Genomic DNA, 25621 nt, shown 5'->3' with positions numbered 1-25621 from the left:
AGCTCGTATTCTTAAACGTCCTGTTCTCGCATGAGGGTTATTTTCAGAAGCCACACAGATGATTAGTCGACTTCTTGATGTCTTCTTTCTAATAATAGTGCAGAATTTGCTGAACTATCCCTACAATCATGAAAGCGCTTTTGGAAATCACGATACGGTTTTGGCTAAGGGTAGCAAAAACTTGTAAAATACACACACTTGCACACACACACACACACACACACACACACACACACACACACACACACACACACACACACACACACACACACACACACACACACACACACACACACACACACACACACACGATGCCAGGCTCCGAAAGAGATAAATTCAGAGTTATGTGGAGAAGTGTCTTGTGTCTCGAAGTCTCCTCCTTACTCCAGTCTTTGAAACTATTGAAGGTAAGACGCTGAAACATTAGAGGACCCTGACTCAAGAAGGCGGCAAGAAGTGATTCAGGTATGCGGTAAAGGAGTGACAAAGGCTCGGGTGTTTAGTCGTAACGTACCCCTTTGCGAGAGAAATTTAAGAGGAAAGGAGGGTTGAAGCTTTAGGTAAGAATGAGACGGTACAGCTGCAGTCCCAAATTGTGTAGTCTTTTCATCAATTTTCACTGGGTCTCCTTTTGCTGTTTTGCTTTCAATTTCAACCCACTTCATTGTTATTTGTCACACCTTTCCTGCATCACTAGTTGCTGTGAGCCATATTTCTCCTTTGACGGCTATCTCCAAATATCATAGCGACTGGAAATTGCAAATTGTATTCTTTTTATTCCTTTCTCGTTTTTGTAGATGCTTATAAAACACCACACATTGCTTTTAGTGCTGTGAATTATTGCGATGAAAGAATTAATTCCTTTGATCTGTTGACAGTCTCCTGAAACTAAGGATGAGAGACGAGATGGTCAGAAGGCGAGTGATATTCCTGGACTTATTTCCACTGTGTTTAGTGCTTTCCCTCAAATCTAAGTTCTCTGATCCTTTGACTGTCAATTCCAAGTTCACCAATTGTTTGACCACCTCTTTACAAAACTAAGTACGAGACACTCTACCATGAAATTTAAGAATCTATTCTTGTACCTCCTCTAAGCAAATGTAGATTTTAGTTTTTGTAAATTTTGTAAGTGTAAAAATAATTACCCATTTTAATGATTACTGTAGCCTTTGAATATAAATGTTAAGATAGGAGAAAAAAATAAGAATACAAGACTTTTTGTAAATTGTTACATGTCAAGAGGCATCAGCAGCCAGTAAATGGGAGTGTAAAAACCTCGGTGACCTTTGTATTTAGCATTGTAGTGCATTGAGGTTTCCAAGGCGTTTCAAAATACTGGTCTCGGCGAGGTGGAGAAACTAAGTACTATATATTACAAGAAGAGAAAATTACCTGACAACTGGTCGTATTATAAATGCTTAAGTATTTGTGCGTCCAGATGATCGTCACAGAAGGCATTAATCACTGCTGGGGCCCACCAAGCCTCTGATCTTCGCGGCAGTATTGCTTATAATCTATATTCAGTTATAATTGGGTAGGATCGCTTTATTGCTGGGCTTTCTTATATATTGTTGTTGTTTTTTTTGTGTGTGCGCGCGCAGACTTGGACTTTGTATGTGTGTATGTGTTGGATGTTGTTCATGTGTGTGCATGTATGTACATAACTGTTGTTGTCACGGTGGCAGTTCTGTGAATTGATTAATTTTATTGTTTCTGCTATTTTTATTTTTCAAGATTCATTCTTCTTATTATCATTGTTGACTTCAATTAAATAAACTTTCCAGTAGTTTGTCAGGTTTATTTTATGCTTGACAAGGACGTCTAAAGGTGCCTAATACATATTGAAAGAAAGCTCATTAGTATGCAACTTTCGCTTCGAAAAAAGTTAATGTCATGAGAGGGAGTAGTAGCAGGTCCACCGTTTTCCCCTGTGACGGAATGGAGTGTGGAGGATGGCTGGTGCTGTAAAGAGTGTGGAGCGAGTGACATGCTGGTGGAAAGAAGGGGTAGAAATAGTAATTAACGCTTTTATAGCGATATTTAGTCATGGAAAACGCTAGAAAACAAATCATTATTTTTTTATTAGTCTGCGTGAAATAAGGTGATTAATAAAATAGATTTGAAATTTCTAGTCAGTATAATGTCTGAAGATAGCAGGGAAAAAAAGAATAAATGTGTCTAAATTGTTTAGTGACAAAGACGAATGTGCCTAGTTACGGTGAAATCGTTTTAAACTCAATGAAAAATGCGAGGCAGACGTGAATAGCAGTGTTAGTCATCAGTCTCAGTGAAGGTGACGGGCGGCTTTACATCATGTTCCGGCAGACTGAGTGGGTGTACTGTACCTGTCCTTACTTACCTCACGCCCTTCCTCTCACCTGCACTCCCCAGTCACCCCCAACCTTTGTGTCGCTTTGGCCAGCCACCACGCATCCATTATAATTAATTATACATGTTCCTATGAATAATGTTGTTGATTCCATTATTCTTTCAATTCTACACCTCCCTGGCTTGAGAAATATGCCACTTCGCACCTGATATACACTGTTGCAGCACAGTAACTCACCTTAATGGACACCCCCCGCGTTACTTGGCAAAAAGTGGATTGCTGTGAAGGTGTTTGTTGATGTTCATATGCCTTACTTTAATACGATGCGATGGAAGGCTGATAAGAGGCAAGTTGCTAGTTTCCTGCGTGCAGTTTGACGTGATTCCTCAATACTTAAAGGTTAATCCTCTGTGCTTTTGATATACGATGGAGTAGGTACTTATATGATGTTAGGTTATGTTCCATTGCTTTGGTGTACTTTAGTGAAAAGGATATAAGGTGGTAATTTTCTTCCTACGCGATTCTTCAATAGTTAAAGATTAATATTCTTTTTTTTTCGTATATTAAAGAGACTCTAGAGGTTAGTTCATAATTCATGGTTTGGTATTATGCGTTGGAAAAAGACGAGGGGAAATATTTCTATATATAATTTTACCTGATAATTCGATATATAAAGATTTTTATTCTGTACTTCAAAATACAATTAAAAATAAATGAGAAGTTACGTCATATTTCGTGCATTAGTACAATTCAGTGATGAAAATCCTGCTTGCAGTTTAGTGTGACTCTTCAATTGGTAAAAAATTTTGGTTCGTGGTTTTGCTATACTATGGAAGAGACATGTGGTTGGTTCATATTCCTTGGTTTAATGTAAAGCGGTAGAAAAGATAAGGTACCAGTTTTCTCAAGGTAGTTTAGTGTGATTCTTTCATAGATTTATATTTGTACTTTTAGCATAAGATGGAAGAGATTCAAGATTATTTCATATTCCTTGCGTTAAAGAAGAACATTAGTTCCTGTTTCTTTAGGAGTACAGATAAAAATCATATATCAATTTCAGATCCAATTATAATAAGACACTTGAAACACACTTCTTCCATTAATAGATAATTTCTATACCAATATTTTTTTTCTTTCAACTTGTTTAAATGTCAGTAAATTTAGAGGAAATTTTCAATGGATTTTTTTTATCAATGTCTTTATTTGTTTATTATTTTATTTATTTATCTGTTTTGTGTAGACGCAAACCTTGCTGAATAATCGAAAAAATAAATAGAATATGATTAACCTGATAACTGTGACATGTTGCTTACTCATTTGGAAGGAAAATAAAGTTCTAGTTTAGTGTACAATTTTATATGTTTCTTCAACAGTTAACAATCAATAGTCCTTGCAGTAATATATGATACTGATACATAAAAGGTTAGTTAAGATTCTGTGTTTAAATATGATATAATTGAACAGATAAGTTTCGAGTTTCCTGGGTTCACTTTGCTACGGTTCTATGTAAGGCTGGATAGTCATATGCGATGAAAGAGAACTAAGAAGTTTGGTTAGGTCGTAGTTTTGCATGATTCTTTTAACAATCACCAATTCAAGTCGAAGATCTAGCGCTGCCAGTGGGCCACATGAAAACCTGATGTGAGTGTATGGTACAGGGGGCTCCTCACACCGGTCCTAGCGTGCTATCTAGTTTTTGTTTTACTTCATTTGCATAGAATATTGATTGACAGCCAAATTTGAGGTTCAGCGTCTAGATTGTAAATAACTTTATTTTGGAAACTGATCTGTATTCCCGCTAAACGTTCTTGAGAAAATTATACGTTGGTGAACGCTGCTAGATCAGGTGTGTTTTTATGTATTACAGCAACATTGACGGTTTTTTTTCACTTTTCTTATTTTACTTATTATGCTGAAGGTAAGAAGACCAAAGGTTGAAATTAGTTAAATGAAAAAAAAGCTGTGTGTTTTTATGTATTACAGCAACATTGACGGGTTTTTTTTCACTTTGCTTATTTTACTTATTATGCTGAAGGTAATGAGACCAAAAGTAGACATTAGTAAATTGAAAAAAAAAAAAGCTGTCTCTCCTCCAAAATGCAAAGTAAAGAATTAAAAAGGATAAAAGAAATCCTGAGAGGAATTGCCTTGAAGCGCCCCTCTCTTTACGTTATACACAGGAGGAAGATACAAAGTGAGGCACAGTTCCGTAAAGGTTGGCAAGGGTGGGGGAGACGTTCATGGTAAAGAATACAGGAGCTGCCCAGTGTAGGCCAACTGCTTTCTTGTAATTTTCTTAAGTCTTATGTTGTTATGAGTTAGTCAATAAAGAGGCAGGAAAGATGAAGGTACTGGTTCACTGCTGTATTATCCTATTAGGGATTAGGATTAACTAGGAGAGAGAGAGAGTGAGTGGAAAATCTTATGCCATATCAAGCAGAAATTGTACCCGGTATAGTATCTAATGAATCAAAAAGTAAGTTGAAGTTTATGATTATATTTACTCCAGAAGATTGTGTAATGATGTTTCATTCATCGCCATCCACTCCCAAGGTGATTTGAAGAACACGACAGGTACACGAGGCAGGCAGGCGCTGCTAACGTTGTGTGCCAAATTAACCTGTCACTGGCATCCTGTGCTTGTCATCATGAAAATTCTCCCATGTTGTGGAGTGAACCCTCTGAGTATGTATCCATTTCTCAAGACATTTGTATGGAATTCTGGTTAAAGATATTAATTCTGTGTATTTAATTGCTATATTATATATATATATATATATATATATATATATATATATATATATATATATATATATATATATATATATATATATATATATATATATATATATATATATATATATATATATATATATATATATATATATGTATGTATGTATATATAAATACTTACCTATTGATTTCTTTATCTATTTATATTTATTAATTTATTTATCATTTTTTCTTTTATTTTTGCATTTAATAAACATCTAAATATTAATTTGATTTGGACAACCTCGGCCATTTTCATTTTTTTCGTGTATGTTCGACATATTTTTTGAGGTATGTATAAATTATCAATATATTATGTGTGTGTGTGTGTGTGTGTGTGTGTGTGTGTTTGAGCGAACACTCTCGTGTATGAAGATATGATGCATTCCTCTGACAGATACAGTGTTCTACTAGACTTTGTTAGAAATAATTAAATTCAGTATTTAACTTTTCCTTCTGATGAAAGCACAACACTTGTAAGGACTGACACGTGTAACGGCTTCTCGTAGCTTTTATATTCTTATGTGCTTATAATTTGAATGTACAGAAGTGTGTTCACTCCGTACATTCATTAATGATGGAAGAGTACAGTGTGGCGTGTGAGGACTTGGGGAAGCCAGAGACTGGCAAAGGATGGTCAGCCTGTGTGATCCCACAGTCAATGTTATCTGTTGCTCCTTATTGTCTCTAACCAGGAGGTGCGCCACTCGTGAGGAAGGAGTTAGTGGCAGTGACGGCATTAGAGGCGGAGGTGTAAGGCAGTATCTGGCGGCGACTAGAACCTGTTGGTGAAAAGAAAAGTAAGAACCTGTTTCCCTTTTGGTTCTCAAATTACAACCTTGCCTTTCTCATAAGTAACACCAGCAAGGGCAAGGCTGGCCCCTGCAACGTGTGCGGGACCTTCAGGCGTTGGTTCACTGGCACACCATAAACATTAACCACTATCAGATAACGACCAGCGGCTCCTGAGGCACGTAAGCCACTGTAGTTCAATAAAAGTAAGGTTATACGGCCCCGCTACTGCTTCCTCTCAAAGCTGCAAGACACGCAGCGCCATTTTTCTTGCAGAATGATTAATCTGGACGCCGCTGAGATGGGTACTGACACACAAGAATTCAGTGATCAGGGCGTTGTATTGTGAGACAACTCACTCATTGCTCTGATGTCGATGTGCGCTTGCGGTCATCATTTGACGTCAGAGAAACCTGAACAGCCCAGCTCATGGCCGGAAAAGTCAACATTTTACTGTATCTTGACATTTCTCTCCTCGTGGAACTCACCCATAAATTCTGACTTAGGCATTTATTTAGACAGTACAACGAGTTCTTTTGACAAAGCTCGATCGACAGCGGCAGTAAGGTTGGGTGGTTGGAACATATTTCTGACACGTGACTGCTTCAGAAACAAATAAACCTCAGTCAGCACCCAGCCAGCCATCTGTTCAGGTGGCCGCCAGCACAAGTGGTGAACTCCTTTATTTATTAGTTTTATCTATCTGTTCATTAATTTTCTTTTGTTATTTTTTTCTGGTGAATCTTGCATATTAGATAAACAATGAGAGTGTGAACCTCTTATAATTTTTCTCTTGTTTTCGGTTTAGCTGTAAACAAATACTTTATATCTCGATTTTAGAGTTGAAGGAGAATATTTCATGATATACATGCGCCATAAATACAACCAGTAACACTCCTGCGAAGATATCTCGTTGTCATTAATTTTTGTATTCTTAAAGATTTTCTCGATTTAATTCAATTATTTTCAAGAGACCTTAGTAGAAGTTAATGGGATTTTCAAGGGTATTTTCATGACTGTAGTGGAAATCACAAGGCTTCTTCATCTCCCCTGGGAAATACACCTTGGAAATCTTGACTTCTGATCTCCGTGGCCTTTGAAAACACTCAAGACAAGAGAACCAGAACATTTAAGAACACGAACGTAAGAACGACAGAAAACTTACAGCGTGTCATGGCACGATTAAAAGCCGATCAATGTAGCAAACTTTAAAGAGACTGGACAGAACGGCAGGACTACGTAAACTTGGGGAAAAAATCTCCTTATTCCTTCATCGTGGGGAACAAGTCACCTCTCAACCTTGTCTCTTTTAAAGCCTGCAATAAGTAAAGGTTGTGCGAGGTAACACGTTCCTAATTATAGCTTCCAGGATTCTAGCGGGTGCCGAGGTTGAAGAAAACTGGTCGGTAATTGCCTGTCCTTTACCCTGTCGATTTTCTGAAGGGATGGGAGAGTATTGCTTCCCATCCTGCCCTCCGCGTCCAATGTTCGTGCTGGTGCTCATGATGTCTTCACTCCCACAGGGTTCACCAGCACTGTAAAACAAGGTGTGAGCGCTTCAGGTAACTACGCAGAGTCAAGTTGAGGAAGGTCGGGAGCTGAGGAGAGGTGGACCAGTCAAGGTTAGTTGGCCTTGACTATACTTGATACACCCGCGCGCGCACACATGCACACACACACACACACACACACACACACACACACACACACACACACACACACACACACACACACACACACACACACACACACACACACACACACACACACACACACACACACACACACACACACACACACACACACACACACACACACACACACACACACACACACACACACACAGATGGACACAACACTAAATTAACACTTTTTATATTCACACACACATTGGAGACAAATTTTGGTTGTTGTAATGTCTGTGTAGTATTGGAAAATGGTGGTGTTGGAGGTAGAGGAGAGTCAATGAAGGAGTAGACTCAAATTCATTGTTGTTTCATTAGAATTGTTGCCGAAAACCACGAAGATCGTTAGTTAGGTTAATTATATGAGTTTTTTTTAATATGACGGCGTGGAATTCTTATTAAACTAAAGCTAGAATCATGAAGACACCTTTGGAAACTCTAAAATCACAGAGATTATTAGATGAGGTTGCCTGGATGATCTTTCCTCATTAAGGTATAAACGTAAACATGTCAAACTATCACTAAAACCATGAAGGCACTCTTGAAAAACTCCAGTAGACAAAGACCTATTAAGATTTTGCATAGATAAGACGCCAAACCGTTTCAAAACACAGACATTGTGAATAAAACCTTTATTGATTAGGAATGTACAGTACGTAGAACAACGAACGCCTTCCTAATCCTTCAAGACACCCGATCGGAACGTTTTATTTGATTTACTTGCATATCATTTTCTTTTTTACATTACAATTTTGCAGGATCTTCGTGGCCCTGGTGAGGTGATTAATAGATAGTTCTTTAGTTTGTTTATTATCATCTCACTAGCTATGTGAGTGGCGAGTCTAGAAAGCTTAGTAAAAATTTCTATTATCATATTCTCATTTTTTTTTTTTTTTTATGTCCAGCGACTCAATTTACTTCAGAGATCTCAATACTAACCAAAGACGATCAAAGCTGAATGGATCCCAATAACCAAGCAATGTTCAGTACCAAATGCACATACCACACTCTTCGTCAGCAGGAATTAGTGTAACGTGTGCTGTGCTGGGAATGTTGGACCTGTTGGTGGTGGTGGTGGTGGCGGCGATGGCGTGCAAAGTATCAGTAATTGTCTGTCTTGCTTGTGGCTCGGCTGGATACATCCTCCTTTGGTGCTAAGAATCGTCACTTTCAGATTATCCTTACTTACTTTCCTCTCCATCAGCCTCTTCCTTGATTGTATTTACGGGAGCCCTGGGTGGCGGTGTGGCAGCTTAGTGGCAAGAGATACACGACAACAATTATTTGGTGCTGAACTGTTCGTAATGTTGAGATATGGACATGTTAACCCTTCGATATTTTTTAATTTATTTTTTATGTAAGACAGGCTCTGGGCAAAGTCAACAAAAAATTATAGTAAGAAAGGGCGGCTGAATGTGCAACACCCTTAAGACTACAATTCTAAAGTAAAAGCAAAGTTAATTTCAGAAGTCTCTTGAAATCTGACTTTTGTTATAAGCAGGAGAAAATATAAAAGCAGACAGAGAATTCCATGGTTTACGTTAATGACAATAAAAGAATTGGGTCAACAACACGATTGTACTGAACAACATACAATAAAGGCAATAAATGGTTCAAATTGTTCGGTTGTTCCTTTTACTCCGCTGGGGAATTTTCAAAGTATGCTCTAAACTTGAGTTACAACATTTTATGAAACATGAAGAGAAGGTGCAGCTGTCAGAGGGTCAAATCTACACTTGCTCCTCAACCCTGTGTGCTGCTCCTCTTTGACCCAAACGTGGTTGAAAGACTAAGTGATTTTCCCTTTACCTGCACAGTGTTCCCGCTCCTCACCTCAACACACCGTTAAAGGCACTGTAGTGACAAGACACCGCATCGTGTAACAATTTGAGCTCCTCTAAGAATTGCTATCTAAGATGATACAGTTGATTAATGGCTCTTGCATATGTGTTTTTCTTGTTGGGGATGCAAGATTCTTGTTGCACTATCACCAAACTCATACAATTATTCTTGGCAACCATTCTGATTATGCTTGTGTTTGTTAAAAATAGATATATCTCCGAAATGTTCGAACACGCGATCAAATGCCTTAATGATAAACAAAGTCACAGAGAGAGAGAGAGAGAGAGAGAGAGAGAGAGAGAGAGAGAGAGAGAGAGAGAGAGAGAGAGAGAGAGAGAGAGAGAGAGAGAGAGAGAGAGAGAGAGAGAGAGAGAGAGAGAGAGAGAATACGAACTACAAGAATAATGAATTACTTAAGGAAAACATTTCCCACATTTTTAAAACTCAGGGAGGAATTTCTGAGTTGAGAAGGGATGTTTTAACTAAAACATTTCATGTGATATTGTATTTTTCTTCTTACCGAAGGCCGCGAGCCACCACCTGATGCCAGAGTCCTTCTGTCCTTTTGGGTAATCAATTCTTTGCCACCATGTGACGTATGTATATATATATATATATATATATATATATATATATATATATATATATATATATATATATATATATATATATATATATATATATATATATATATATATATATATATATATATATATATATATATATATATATATATATATATATATATATATAAAGCCATAATAAGTCATGGTAATGTAGTTGTTCGAAGGCTGAATAAATATAATAATACTGTTATAATCGTGATTTACTCACAATTATAAATGCCAGGATCAAATGACAATTGTTTATAAGTGCTTAATTTACGGCCTGTGCCCAGCAAGGCGCGGTGAGGTTAAAAACACCACGTTTTCAAGGGACGCCAAACAGTTAGGAGAGAAGAAAAAAATTACTCTTGGGAAAATAAGCTGGAAAACCTGTGTTGCTTCATTCACCATGACTGATGATAAGCGTTTATATTAATTGTCTGCGAAGGATTTGTTTGTTGTAATGTTCACCAGATTTCACAAGTACATTTATTTGCAGAATTTCATATGAATTCCTTTATTTTATTTTTTTTTTTTTTTTAGCGAAAAACCAGTCACTCATTTACAAACACAATATTCAGATCTGAGCCGCCTCCTTCACCACCACAGCCTCGCGCTTCTCCCCGCCGTGTGAATGAATGGCAGGTCTCGCTCGGCATGGCTGAGAATTCTCCCTCCTGATGACACTAATTTTTACTCTCATCATTTTAGTCTTTATTTCAGTTATTTCTACTTTTTGCTAGTGGACATTCTTGTTTCTTCATCTCACCGTGTTGCGCCTTTTTCTTCATTAGAGGAGAGAAACATTTAAAGATTGGTATGTATTTTTGTTACTGCTTTTTGTTCACTTTCTTTCATCTTTTCTTCTTCCTTCTTATCTTTTTCCCTCCCTTTCATTCTCCTTCATTATCATCTTATCATCATCATCACCACCATCATCTTCACCGTCGCTATCATTACCATTATCATCACCAATTAATGCTGTTGCTTCTCTATAAATGCGCCGCTACATTTTCAAGCAATGTTTCTTATATCTCAAGCTTATCAACTAATTAAGTGCTGTATGAATAGAAGGCTGGGATCTCCTTACCTTTTTTTTTTTTTTTACCATTCTTTGTCTCTCAAAAACAAGACCTGTATTTTGAGAAGTAGAGAGAGCCAGTGTATAGACGATGAAATATTGAAATAGATAGATGGATAGATAAATAGATAGATAGGTAGATAGATAGGTAAAGAGATAGATAGACAGTGGATGGATGGATTGTTGGTTGCATGGATGAATAGATAGATTAATAGATATGTAGGTATATAGATAGATGAGTATAGATAAATAGATAGATATATAGATAGGTCAACAAACAGATAGCTTGATACATAGATAGATAGACAGACAGATAAAACAGAAAGATTGATATGTAGATAAATATAGATAGATAGAAAATAGGTATACACTATAGGCTTCAATACAACAAGAATTAGGACTCGCCTTCAAAAATACGAAAACATCACACACAAGTTATTTCTCTATCTAATTTCTGCAAGAGAATATTATATATTTTTTTCTCCTTTCTCTTCTTTCCGAGATAGAGAATAGGTATATAAAAAAGGCTTTAATATGACACGAATTACGACGCGCCTTCAGAAATACGAAAACATCAAACACAATTTATTTCTCTATTTAATTTCGGAAAGGGAGTATTATATTTTTTCTCTCTCCTTTCTCTTCTTTCCGATACTCTCATTTGTGGCCCCAGCAGATCACTATTCTTTACCTTGATCCTTTGTTCTTTCATCAGGCACACCCACCACATGCTTCTCTCCCTTCACTCAGACAACTTCCCTTAGTTCTTCCTCTCTTTGTCCTCCCCGAGTAGATCCATCCCCAGCATCATCCTCGTGTCTCCTCCACTAATGATAAATGAGAGTAAAATATGACTAAATTTGTAGGTATATTATTATTTCTTTTTAGGTTACTGGATTAACGATATTCATTTTGTTTATTTATGATTTTTTTGCTTTCTTCTACTGATTTCATTCTTTTCCATTAATTTTCATCACTTTTCCTTATTTTGCTTCCTTTTTCGTACTTTTCTTTTCCTATTTTACTTATGTTGCTTTCTTATTTCACCTTTGTATCCCTATTCCGACTTTGATTTATGTACTAACGATTACAGGGTTACCATTGCCTGCTCTTGGACTGGTGAGGTTAGTAAGAATGATATAAAACTGGCTCATTAATGAATCTGAGTAGCTGTATACGATATTACAACTGACCTACTTGATATCATACCCGTCCAATCTTTATCATGTAAGTCCCTTGAGTGCGCTTTTGAATTCTGTCCATGCCTCTTATCTCATGCCCAAGCCAGTCAGTTGTCTCCAGTCTACGATATTACTACTGACCTACTTGATATCATACCCGTCCAGCGGGTGCCACGTAAGTCCCCTGAGTGCGCTTTTGAATTCTGTCCATACTCTGTTATCTTATGTCCAGGCCAGTCAGTTGTCGCCAGTCTATCTCTCCATCTGTCTCTTTCACTGAGCTTTTTATTCATCTATTTATGTAGTTACTTATTTATTTTTTGTTTGTTTTTGGTCGAAAGGAAGGGAAAGTGCAAGAATAGGAAGTATAGTAAGAAGAAAAATTTACTCTCTCATCCATTGACTCTCTCATGTCATGTGTTTAGTTTTTCTTTTTGTATTTCTCTCGACACACAAGTTTTCGAGGTGTTCTGTCTTCTCTACGTCCCCGATTCAACTGTTTTATTTTTCCTCTTTCATCATTTGTAATTCCGTTTATCCCCACAGTCATACTTAAGTGTAAAGCTGAAGGACCAAACATTTAATTACTCGATCACTCCTTTACTTGCCTGTCCATCACTAGGAACGACTCGTGCACTTCAAAGGTGCGCCGCATCTCATCCTGTTTGAGAAGACACAGCTGTCGGGTGATTAAAGTGAAATTCCACGCAAAATACGACGTGTTTTAATGGAAGTAAGTCATCTCTTAACAAAATAAAACGTATTATCAAAATATCTTTTATAAACATTAGACTGTGCATTGTTGAATTAATATATAATGATAACAACAACAATGATGATAATGATCATCTATATTATAATTGCGGTTATAATAATGATCATAATAACAATTAATTTTATTTCAGAATACAGACTAATGTATATTATTGAACGAGAATATAAAAGATATTGTCAAAAAAGATACAAAAATTGTAAAAGAAATTCCATAAAACGATAACCTAAAAGAAATTGTATGAAAATTCCTGGAGGATGCAAATATATGATAGAAAAAAAGCCAAACGTTAACATTGTATTCAACATTTGGTATTTACAGTTTGACGCGAACGTGGGAGTCACCATTTTGTATCTTAATTAATTGATGTATCTATTTATTTACAGTTTAACGCGAACGTACGAGTCAGCATTTTTATTTTAATTGGCTAATGTATTCACTTATTTATGCTTTTTTATGCAAGTGGGTATTTGGCAAAAACAAAAAAAAAACAAAGAGGGGCGGCATAGAGCAAAAAGACCCACTAAAGATGCAGCCCCAAAAGAGAACAATCCAAAATATCACCCAGAATAATGAGAAGTGTCGTGGAAGCCAACATCTTACAACCAGCATCAACATATCTCCGTATCTAACCTTCCCTTTGTTCTTACCTTCCCTGAATCAAGCGACGTTCGGTAAAGGGCTCACAACTTTCCTAATTGTAAAAGCCGACACACCAAAACCTTTCTGAGTTAAACGATGAAGAGATCCTTACACTGCAATCTTCTGCGCTTAGCTGTCTTTTCTTGGCTTCATTTTTGCAGGTTTTAGTGGAGGTTATTAGAGTTTCCCAGGGCGTTACCATCATTCAAGTTAAGCTTAACAAATAGTAGTAATATTAGCAGTTGTAGAAATAGTAATAGTAATAGCAACAACAGCAGTAACAGCAACAGTAACAGCAACAGTGATATTAGCAGCAACAGTGTAGTCATCGCTTTATTTTCTTATCAAACATCTAACTGATGCCTAGGACCGGTATTGTGTGCATGTGTGTGTGTGTGTGTGTGTGTGTGTGTGTGTGTGTGTGTGTGTGCGTGTGTGTGTGTGTGTGTGTGTGTTCCCCGGGTATTCCCCCTGCGCCCCTACCATGGGTGTGGCGACGCGCACCGAGAAAATAATATGAGCGGTGGGATAATGTGGATACACGTAGCTGCCTTTTTCGGCTCAGTCTGCTTGATAGGAAACCGCTGCCACTTAATTTTTGTCCGCCCTCTCGTCACTTACAATTTTTTACATTTATTTTATTACTCAAACACTCTTTACATTATTTCCATTCTTATTATCGTCACTATCATTGTGATCGTCATCGCCTAATACTTGATGGTCGTGTAGCTGGTTTCTCTCCGTGTCCTCAAGTGCATGTGTCGTTTTCCAGGTAAGAAGAATAATAAACACACGAGAATTTCCTTTGACGTGTAGAGGGAGAATTAAACGAGTGATGGATGTGGAGGAAGGCAGCTATTATGTTCTGCCTCCTCAGGATAAGGTGTAGTGAAAAGAACGTAAGAATATAAGAACGTGGGACCATGTATGAACGTATGTTTTTGTACGTAAGAGGTGCTCCGGCCTAGGGCAAGAAAAGTAAAAGAAAAAAAAAGTCCCACTGAAGAAAAAGTATAGTCAGTAAAGGATTGTCCAAAATTTGAGAAGCGTCTTGAAACATTCTGAGTAACGAAGAACAAGCTAAAATTTGATTAATGGACCAGAATTACCTTTCAGATGTTGCTGATGAACAACTGTTGTTAAAATGGTCTTGTATTTACACTGCGTTTAAACAAAAACACACTAAGAGAGAGAAAAACAGGCAAATTAATCTAGCTTGGAAAAAATGGAGTTCCGGGTTGCCTTACTCTCCCCTTCGTTTAACAATACCGGACTTCATCTTGCGTCTCACAATAAAAAGAACCGCCCGTCACAAACTGTTTTCTATGCTTCACACGGATGACTGGTCCGCGCACGTGACATCATCACTGACACTCCAGCAGGGGAGGGACGTGTCTTTCTCACTCTCTGCGGGACATGAGGTGTGGTGGTTGTCGGTAGAAGAATAACCAACACTTCTAATATGTTTTCCCCTTTTTCCTTGGGTCAAAGTCCTCTGACAGGCTGATTGTCTCTTTTGTAAACATCGGCAATTGGTGGATTCTTAGTTATCCTCTTTTTTTTTTTCTTTGCGTGTACTTTCCTGCAGTCTTTCCATTTTTTCTTTAAGTCTTCCAATATGCCTTCCTGTCATCTTCATATCAATTGAGGGATTCTTCACATTGTAGGTTTTAAGATTGATAGTAAACATTCTTCTGTTTTTTTTTTTATATTCTTTACCTTAATTTAAAGCTCTCTGCATGCTCTGGTGGTTCCTTGAAGGATTTGACAGCTGGTGGACTTGCATTTTTTTCGTCGCCGTGGTAAAGTGGTACCATGCATGCTTTGGGATCCGAGGAGTCTCCAAGCGCACGGGTTCGAATCCTATCCACGGTCTGAGTGTAGGTTGGGCTTCCTCACTCGGGGTAACGATTTCCTAGCGGATGGGCTTTGAGATTGGAGGAACCCCCAAAAATACCTCCTTTAGTCCATAAATTCTCGTGAAAACCACACTTGGTATAAATAAGAAAAGAAAAAAAAGATGAGTTACGATTGTATGGAAGTTATAAATACAGTAGTTGTTTCGATTTGTTCCTTAACTTTAAACATCGATCGTAAATCCTTTCATAGAAAAAGAATACCGAGTTTCATTGTATGTTTTGGAATTAAGTACAGTCTTCAGTTATTACTCAACTCCAACCTAGGACATTCGCGGCTTAATTCATCCTGTTATTCATCCTTCTTTCAGATTTATTGGCAACTTGATACATGGGGAATATTAGGGGAGATAAACTGCGGCACCCTGGATTTCAGAATGTGTCTCGATGTAGAGGTTATCATCTACTACAGGCACAAACTCCATTAGGACATTCACCGCATAATTCACCCTGTTATTCACCCTTCTTTCAGATTTATTGGTAACTTGATACATGGTGAATATTAGTGGAGATAAACTGTGGCACCCTGGATTTCAGAATGTGTCTCGATGTAGAGGATATTATCTACCATAGGCATAAACTCAATTAACTCTCCCTCTCAAAATTTCCTCCCTCCCTCTTACGCACCGCTATGCCTCGTGTCCTCATCTTTATTCCGTTTAAATTTCCTTTCAGTTTGTATGCATAGTTAAAACCTTCATTTTCCTCTACAGCGCCACATGACCTCGACACTACGACAAGAGAAAATCGATTATACAGTCATTTAATTGCTTACTTAACTGAGTGAATTTTGTCCACAGATGGGGGTTTGAAGGGTTGGTGGTCCGGCTGATGGCTTTTTCCCCACCTGCACTAATACTGTCATCCTTCATTAACCTTTCCTGTGCTACTTGGCTTATCGTTGCTTTTTGACAGTGTCATTTGAGGGATTCCTATTTGTTCTGCAGCCTTTCTAAACGTTGCACTGTATATTGGAGGGAAATATTTTTAATCCTTTTTTCCTTGTTTGCACTTCTAAAGATGTTCTGTGGTGCTTTTATTGATGTAAGTTGTTCCATATCGCACTTAAGAAATCTATGTTCAGAGTATTTTTTAAAAAGAATATCAAGAAAACAAATCAAAAGAAAATGGCATGGACACAATGAAAAGGTGGTAGAAAGAGAGGGTGTGAGATGATAATATTCTTTTAGGCCATAGTGCTATTCCAGAAGCCGTACTATGAAAACAGATACTTCAAAGGTTGCATGAGACTATGAGGGAAAAGCAAGCTTGCTTGTGATAGAGATACGCGTTTTGCACCGTAGTACCCGATAAACTAATAGGCCCAGTATATATATATATATATATATATATATATATATATATATATATATATATATATATATATATATATATATATATAAATTTATCCATTTATTTATTCATTTTTTGTAATGGTGATGATGTCGTGGAATAGGTGAATCGAGTTGAAGCAATGTCAGTCCCATGAGAACTCCCGAGAACAAGGAAAAGAGTTGACAAACAAACATGCTGACAGACAGGCAGACAAGAATAATGACTGATAATGAAAAGACATCTGAATGGACGGCAATGATGTGTGAATATTTATATATGATATATTATGTTGTGGTGATGGTGGTGTAGTTTTTCTTATCATAATTTTATGGTCATCATTATCTTTATTATTATTATTATTATTATTATTATTATTATTATTATTATTATTATTATTATTATTATTATTATCATTATTATTATTACTATTATCATTACTATTATTATTATTATTATTATTATTATTATTATTATTATTATTATTATTATTATTATTATTATTATTATTATTATTATTATTATTATTATTATTATTATTATTATTATTATTATTATTATTATTATTATTATTATTATTATTATTATTATTATTATTATTATTATTATTATTATTATTATTATTATTATTATTATTATTATTATTATTATTATTATTATTATTATTATTATTATTATTATTATTATTATCATTATTATCATTATTATTACTATTGGTAACCATAGTAGTAGTAGTAGTAGTAGTAGTAGTAGTATCAGTAATATTAGTAGTGAGTGTAATTATTATGGTAGCTGTAGTCATCGTTGTCGTCGTCGTAGTAGTAGTAGTAATATTGATAGCACCAGCAGCACCAGCAGCAGAAACAGCAACAGTAACAGTCCCAAACCTACCTTTTTTATTAATACTCTTATTACTACTGTTACTCTTACTGTCAGCGGCGGTGGCAATGAACAGTAAGAGCAGACTGTATCCACCTCAGACCCACTAAGTTCCCTTCTCGAATCGCGTCAGACGGAGGCCCTCAAACTTTGTACCGTTCACCAGGTGGATAATAGGTACTACGCGCCAACCCACTGTAGGTCTACCTCTTGTGTCCTTGCCGGCTTGCAAGAATGGAAGGCCACATCTCCTGCTCAACTGTGTGTGTGTGTGTGTGTGTGTGTGTGTGTGTGTGTGTGTGTGTGTGTGTGTGTGTGTGTGTGTGGTGTTGTGCTTGGATGATTGGTGCGGTAAAAAATGCGCATGATGATGGCGGTATTGGTAGTGATGGTGGTTGTCGTGATTGTAGTGGTGGTAGTAGTAGTAGTAGTAGTAGTAGTAGTAGTAGTAGTAGTAGTAGTAGTAGTAGTAGGCAGAGGTGGAGTACCCTCTTCTCCCTCCATTTTCTTTTGCTCCTTCGCCTCTTCTTCTTCCTCCTCTTCCTCCTTCTGTACTTATTCCTTTGTGGTCCCTAAAATACTGTACAATCTTTAACAACCGCGACCTACTACTACTACTACTACTACTACTACTACTACTACTACTACTACTACTACTACTACTACCACCACCACCACCACCACCACCACTACCACCACCACCACCACCACCACCAATACCACCACTACCAGTACTACTACTACTACCACTTCTTTTCCTCCTCGTCCTTCTTGAGAATTGGACGTGGATTATAATCAATAATACCATTACTGTATATTTACCGATAGGCATCATCACAGTTTGCAAGGGGGACAATAAATCATATAACCGTTTATCTTTTTCCTCCTCTTACATTCACACACATGCACATACAGACCACCACCACCACCAATCACTAGGGGACCATTAGAAGCAATAGGACTTGAGTGAGGGGAAAGAGGGTGTAGGGGGAAGGGGGTGAGGACAATACTGATGTTCACCCCCCCCCTCATCCCCGTGTCCTCGCCAGATAATGAACCCAGACATTGTGTAAAGAGTAACGGGGACACCCAGGGACAGAGAGAGAGAGAGAGAGAGAGAGAGAGAGAGAGAGAGAGAGAGAGAGAGAGATTGACGGATAAATATTGAACATAGACACAAAAACTGAAACACAGAGACAGACAAACAGAAAGTCATTAAAACAAACATAATAGACAAAAAGATGAATAAAAAAGACAGATTTACATTGAACGCTAAATATATATTCACTTCATAAACTCCTACATACAAACAGACGGACAAAACACACACCCAAACATTTATACACAAACAAATACATATTCCATTCATTCCCAGTACAAACGTTTCATTCATCCCTTCAATCCCTATTAATACTTTCAGAAGTGTTCATGGGAGACTACAGTGCTTACATGGGTAGAAGTAAGATGTGTGCACGTGTATGTATGTTTGTGTATGTATGTGTGTAGTGGTCAGTCCCCGTTACTTTCCGTGAGTTCACAGATCTCACGGGATGAATGAAAGGTAGAGAGGAGGAAGAGGAGGAGGAGGAAAAAGAGGAGGAGGAAAAATGGCTGACTGATTGGAGCTCATTGCCGGTAAAATTAAAGGAGTACCAGTGTGGAAGGGAGTGGCAGAGAGAGGGAGAGGGAGAGACGAACCATCAACAAGAGGGAGAAAAGGGAAAGTAGCAAGACGGAAACTGATATACGAGAAAAATAAAGGAGGCCCATAGTAGGAGGGAGTGGCGGAGAGCGAGAAAGAGAATGAGAGAGTAGCCATCAACAAGAGGGAGGAAAGGGAAAGTAACAAGAGGGAAAATGATATAATGCTTGAATCTAGGGCGTCATGTTCTTGTGTAATGGAAGTGTGGCTCACGTGCAGACTTACGAGGAGGTGAATGGGGAGGTGCGTGTTTGTCTTAATAGGAGAGAGATCGCTGTATAGATAGATGAATAGACAGACTTATAGGTAAGACGATAAATAGCTATGGAGTTAGATAAATTCATATATAAATAGATAGGTTGATAGGTAAATAGATAGACAAATATATGGGTGAATGAATGGGTAGATGGATAAATACATAGATAAAGAGATAGACAGGGAGAGAGAGAGAGAGAGAGAGAGAGAGAGAGAGAGAGAGAGAGAGAGAGAGAGAGAGAGAGAGAGAGAGAGAGAGAGAGAGAGAGAGAGAGAGAGAGAGAGAGAGAGAGAGAAGTAGGTGTCCGACAGTCAGACACACATACAGACAGACAGGAAAGCCGTTAGACTCACTTGCGCTCTCAGTAAAAGTCCACAAACCGTAAGCAACATTGAAGTCAATTCTCTGGTGGAAAACAAAATACAGTTTGATCCTTTTCTTCAGGGTCTGGATTGCCACTGAAGGGTTTCGATAACGTTAAGGAGGATTTTTCTTTTCGATATCAAAGGGTTATAAGTCGTTTAGTTTTTTTTTTCGCTAGTGTAATTTTTCCTCGTAACTTTTATAATTCTTTTAGACTATCAGCTCTTTTTTTTTTTTTTAGCTCTGTTAATCATTTTTTTCTTACTACTGTAATTAACTAATGGATGACTGGATGTAGTTCGGAAGGTGTTTAGTTTAAAGACATTTTTCCTCTTGAAGTTTAAATATTCCTTTCTTTTATTCTCTTCTGGGACTTACATCGTCATCGGATCCTCTTAATTCTTCTTAGCTGTTTCTGTTACCTTTTACCTCTTTTACCTATTTTTAGCTGTTTCTGATACCTTTTACCTCTCACCTCTTTTGGGCTGTTTCTGATACCTTTTACCTCTTACCTCATCTTAGCTGTTTCTGATACCTTTACCTCTTTTACCTCTTTTTAGCTGCTTGTATTACCTTTTACCTCTCACATACAAAAAAAAATAATAATTCCAAGTCACTATAGTTCTGGTTATCATCCTCTGCAGTCTTTTCCCAAGTGAATGTCTCTCCAAGTAATGAAGTAATACACACGCCGAGCAAAGCATCCTTGGTTACCGTTTCAAGTTTCAAGTTTTTTTTTTTTTCACTGACTCAACTGTTACTTAATATTGATTTTTTCCCCCCGCCTTTCCCAGACATGCGGCGTCACACCTCTAGCCTTGTAGCAGTCAGTGAGGCTTGGCTTGGTTTTGTACTTCACTTTTTGTAGTTTTCTTCCTTCCTTCGCATGAGAGAGAGAGAGAGAGAGAGAGAGAGAGAGAGAGAGAGAGAGAGAGAGAGAGAGAGAGAGAGAGAGAGAGAGAGAGAGAGAGAGAGAGAGAGAGTGAGACGAAAATACAAATAGATAAATAAACAGACAAATAGATGAAGAAGCAGACAGACAGACCGAGGGAACCAGAGACAAAGAAACACAGACAAATGGACAGGAACAAAGAAACAGACAGAACGAGAAACGCAGACAAACATACATAAGGAAAAAGAAACATAGACAGACAGACAGACGGACACGCAGACTCCATGACTCATCCCCCCCCCTCCCACTGTGCGCCGCTTTCAGTACCATGGGGAACTTTAATGTGCAACTAGCATCCCAAGCCTTCCTTGTCCCGCTGCAGTGTGTCACGTTAGGTACCGTTCAGAGGAGAGAGCGACACTACGTACGCACACAAAGATATACAGCGCTGGTTGTCACTGGAGGCCTAGATCATCACATATTTTTTAACACTGCACAGGAGAGACAGCAGGTGAATAGTATACTGTGACGTGAGCTGTACCAAAAGGGAGATTTTTCAAGACACTGCATACAGGTCGAAGGCTCCCTCTGATTGTTCCCTCATCAGATATTTCATTTCCTTAACACTGAGAGGAGGAAAGAAACCAGATAAATTGCTTATTACATGAACTGTTTCTAAAGGAAGGTTTTTAAGATATTGCTTGTAATGTGTGATAATCATTCTGAATGTAATTTTTAGCCATTAACAACTTGAGAAGCTTTTTTTTCCAGTCTTTCTTTTCTAGGGTTGAACCACTCCTTGATTGAAAATAGATAGTGAGATGTTATATTAATAAACGCTTTGGGCTTTTAACAAGACTTCAAATTTGGAGGCCACGTAAATTATTAATCTGGTTCTCATGGTGTTTTTGTTGGTGATAATGAGTAATGCTCCTGAATCTATTACCAGAATCATGGAAGCACTCCTAAAAACAAGCAACAAACTCCATGAACCTTGTTAAAAGTTATTAAGATAAGACGAGGAAACGTTTGTCAATACGGACCCAAGTCATGAATGTTTGATGATCGTGTTTAGTCTCTCTCTCTCTCTCTCTCTCTCTCTCTCTCTCTCTCTCTCTCTCTCTCTCTCTCTCTCTCTCTCTCTCTCTCTCTCTCTCTCCATCGTAGGCGAGAGTGAAGGGCGAGGTGTGCAGCTGGAAGACGTTAGTAAATGAGACGCGGAATGTTGTGGATTTTGAGGGTTAGTGACGTGTGTGTGTGTGTGTGTGTGTGTGTGTGTGTGTGTGTGTGTGTGTGTGTGTGTGTGTGTGTGTGTGTGTGTGAGGAAGCGGTCTGCACTTTGTCTTCATAGCCACTGGACTTAACAAGCGTATCCTGCTCCAGTAAGTGATTGGGCCCCCTTCTTCATCGCCTCCTACTCCTCTTCCTCTTCTTACTCTTCCTCTTCCTCTTCATCTTTCTTCTCCTCTTCCTCCTCCTCTTCCTAAGTCTTTTTTCATCCTTTATTGCCGTTCTCGTTGTCGTCATCGTCGTCTTTGTATCCATCCTTCTCCAATTCCTTAATTTTTTTTTCAAGTTTTATAATTTCATCCTTTCCTACTTTTCTTTTCAACTTTCTTTCCCACACTCTTCTAGTTCCATCTTTTTTCCCGCTATCCATTACTTCTTTTTAATTTCCTCATTGCCTGGTTAATTTGTTCACCTCTTCTAGTCTTTCTTGTTCTGCTCTATCACCAACACCTTAACCTTCGTCTTTTCATCCTCTCCTACCTCTCTTTTTTTTTTTTATCTCCTTTGCCCAATTACTTCTACGTCCATATTTTTCTCGTTTCCCTTCACTCCCCTTAAATATCCTCACTGCCTGGTTAATTTTGTCTTCCTCTCTTGCTGGTCTTTCTTGTTTTGTTCTATCATCAACACCTTAAGTTTCCCTTCATGTGTTGGGGAAAGACTGCAGATGCCAAATTGTATGTCCTCAGGAGAACCTTCGTGTAGATTAGCTGATCTCTTGGCAGTCTCCTTATTCCTAATGTTCGTGTGTGTCCATCATATTTTTCTTACGTCTCCTACTACCTCCTGCTTCTCCCTTCCTTTCTTTCTCTCCCTCTCCATCTGAGCCTTCCCCTCCAACTTCCTGTCTCTCTCTTCCTCCATGCAACTCCTCACCCCTCTCCTGTACCGCTTCCTCCTTCTCTCTCTCTCTCTCTCTCTCTCTCTCTCTCTCTCTCTCTCTCTCTCTCTCTCTCTCTCTCTCTCTCTCTCTCTCTCTCTCTCTCTCTCTCTCTCTCTCTCTCTCTCTCTCTCTCTCTCTCTCTCTCTCTCTCTCTCTCTCTCTCTCTCTCCCTCCCTTATCTCCACCTCCTCCCTCGTTGCAGCAATTTGAGTTCAGCCAACTTTTCTGAAGGTGAAGGGAAGGTGACATCCCAGTACAAGTGTTGCAGTCTTCCCACGGGGTTGTTTCTGGTTTTAGGAGTGTGGCGATTCACAGCATCACTTAGGAAAGGGGTGAAAGAAAAGCGCTGGTTCAGGGGACGCGGAAAGAGAATAATGTAGCTTAGGTTAATTATTGGAAGGGTTACTAACTAAAGTAATTATGAATAGAAGGCAATATTTCAAGAGACGTGAGAGGAGTTGATATAGTTTAGTGATGTTAACTAGAATAAAGGATGAATGGTAGATGCTAGTCAAGATGTTAAAAAGAGTAGTTCATGTGCTTTAAGATGATAACTGATGCTGGACTTTAACGAGAATATAGGATGAACTGGGAGCGCTGATTTGAAAGACGTGGAAAAGAGTGATTAATGTAATTCACGCTCATAACTAAAGCGAAAATTAAAGTGAAAAGAAGGGCAACAGTCACACAAGAGAACTGTTACTTTAGGAACTTAAGATTGCGTTCAGAAAGATTGGTGGATGAATGAATTAGTCTCAGTAGTCATTAAAACATTAGAAAAATAAAGGAAATTGCATGAAATCATCACATAGTTGTCCGTGCATGAAACATATCTACGTATTTATCATTCACAAATGTATCCAGTCTTCATATGAAGTTTCTAATGATTCAGTACTAACAAATCGATCCCTGTGTCTTTTTAAAACTATTCATCTATTGCTCTGTTTGACTACCAATTCAATCGTCTTCTTTTTTATTCTAATTTTATCAATCTTGAACTCATTATTTAGTCCAATCATCGTTACTTGCAGATGTCTGTTAACTAAAATAAAAGTGAAATTGATAAAGCTCCCACCAAAGGTATATTGTCAAAGTTCAAAATTAGTTTACAAGGATTAGTGAGTCACTACAATAGATTCATCAGGTTGTTTGTGAAGAGTCAGTTGTAAGCTTTTGAGAATTGGATAAATTTTTGGTTATAAGAGATGCGTAGATGTCTCTGTTTTCATAACGGAACTGCCACGCGTAGTCATGATGGCCTCTTGCAATTTTTATCATGCTCCTATATTCTTAAGTAGATTAGTGTGCCGTCGTCGTAATGAGAATAAAGCGATGCATTATTCACCTGGATTGAAGTGAGGCGAGAAGGTGCTGTCTTGAATTAATTAGTTACCAAAGGGGAAAAACAACTTGTAAGAACCAGATTGGAACTTGTTCGCTTGTGTATAAATTAGTCGAACCAAGAACAGTCCTCTTGGTGTGGGGAAGTGCACATTGGCTACTGATTGAGTTATAGGGCCGCAACACAAGGTCAGATAACACTGGCTCAAGTTACCACAGGGCACCACCTCTCCCCCCTGATACTACAATGAACGAATCCATAACCTTCGGGCCGCGGCACTAGTCAGTCAGCCCGTAATGGGAGAGTGGCAAGACAAACACCCAGGTCTCACCAGCTCCTTAGTATCACCAGTATACTGAAGACACCAGTTGTGTGATGTACCACTAAACTTAAGTCCTACTACTTAGCAAATGCCAGCAACGTAGCCATCTGGACGTCATACGCACGTCACCGTCACCGTTACCATGGCACCAGCAGCACCACGAGGCCCTTGCTGTGGCGTTACAACGTCAGTGTGATCCACGGATGGGTGGACATGAGAGGCGGGAACCGAGCTGCGTAGGGCGTAACTTAGGGCGGGGCGGCATTTGGCTGAGAAGCCGTGGGTGGTGAGCCAAATTTGTAACTTGTTTCACTGAATGGTGTGTTTCATCACCTGACTGTGTGTTGCAGGTATTACTAAGGTGGCTACAGGTGTCACCACGATGATGACTGAGATCACAAATGCATCTATTATATTATTATTGTTGTCTTAATCATCATCATAATCCCTATGCAATCACCAATACTTCTATTCTACTGATATGTACCATTATCATCTTAGTCATTATTATCACAACAGTATTTATTACATTACTGCTATTTTTATTCTCATGTTTTGTAGATATGAAGGCTAACATATGTGTCACTGCTATACTAATTTCTCCACATTATCTGCACGCTGACGACAGGTAAAGGTTAATTCCCTTTTTTTTTTTTTTCCTCCTTGTAGATCTGAACGACCGACCTTCGGCTCCGCTCCTTTACGTCACATGAAGGGGCGTGAGGGCGTTAGGATACGTGTCG

At 38.2% G+C, this 25621-nt stretch overlaps 1 long non-coding RNA gene across 1 annotated transcript; it reads left to right on the top strand.

The window, feature by feature from the left end:
• The first annotated feature begins 6527 nt into the window (after positions 1-6527).
• On the top strand, positions 6528-25621 carry LOC123515082. The gene is made up of 3 exons (XR_006677768.1): positions 6528-6565; positions 7417-7515; positions 25548-25621. It is a non-coding gene; the product is annotated as an uncharacterized LOC123515082 (long non-coding RNA).

This window comes from Portunus trituberculatus, chromosome 38 (assembly GCF_017591435.1).
Source record: "Portunus trituberculatus isolate SZX2019 chromosome 38, ASM1759143v1, whole genome shotgun sequence".
Lineage (NCBI taxonomy): Eukaryota > Metazoa > Arthropoda > Malacostraca > Decapoda > Portunidae > Portunus > Portunus trituberculatus.
The sequence above is the reverse complement of the archived record's forward strand: the minus strand, read 5'-3'. Positions and strand labels throughout refer to the sequence as shown.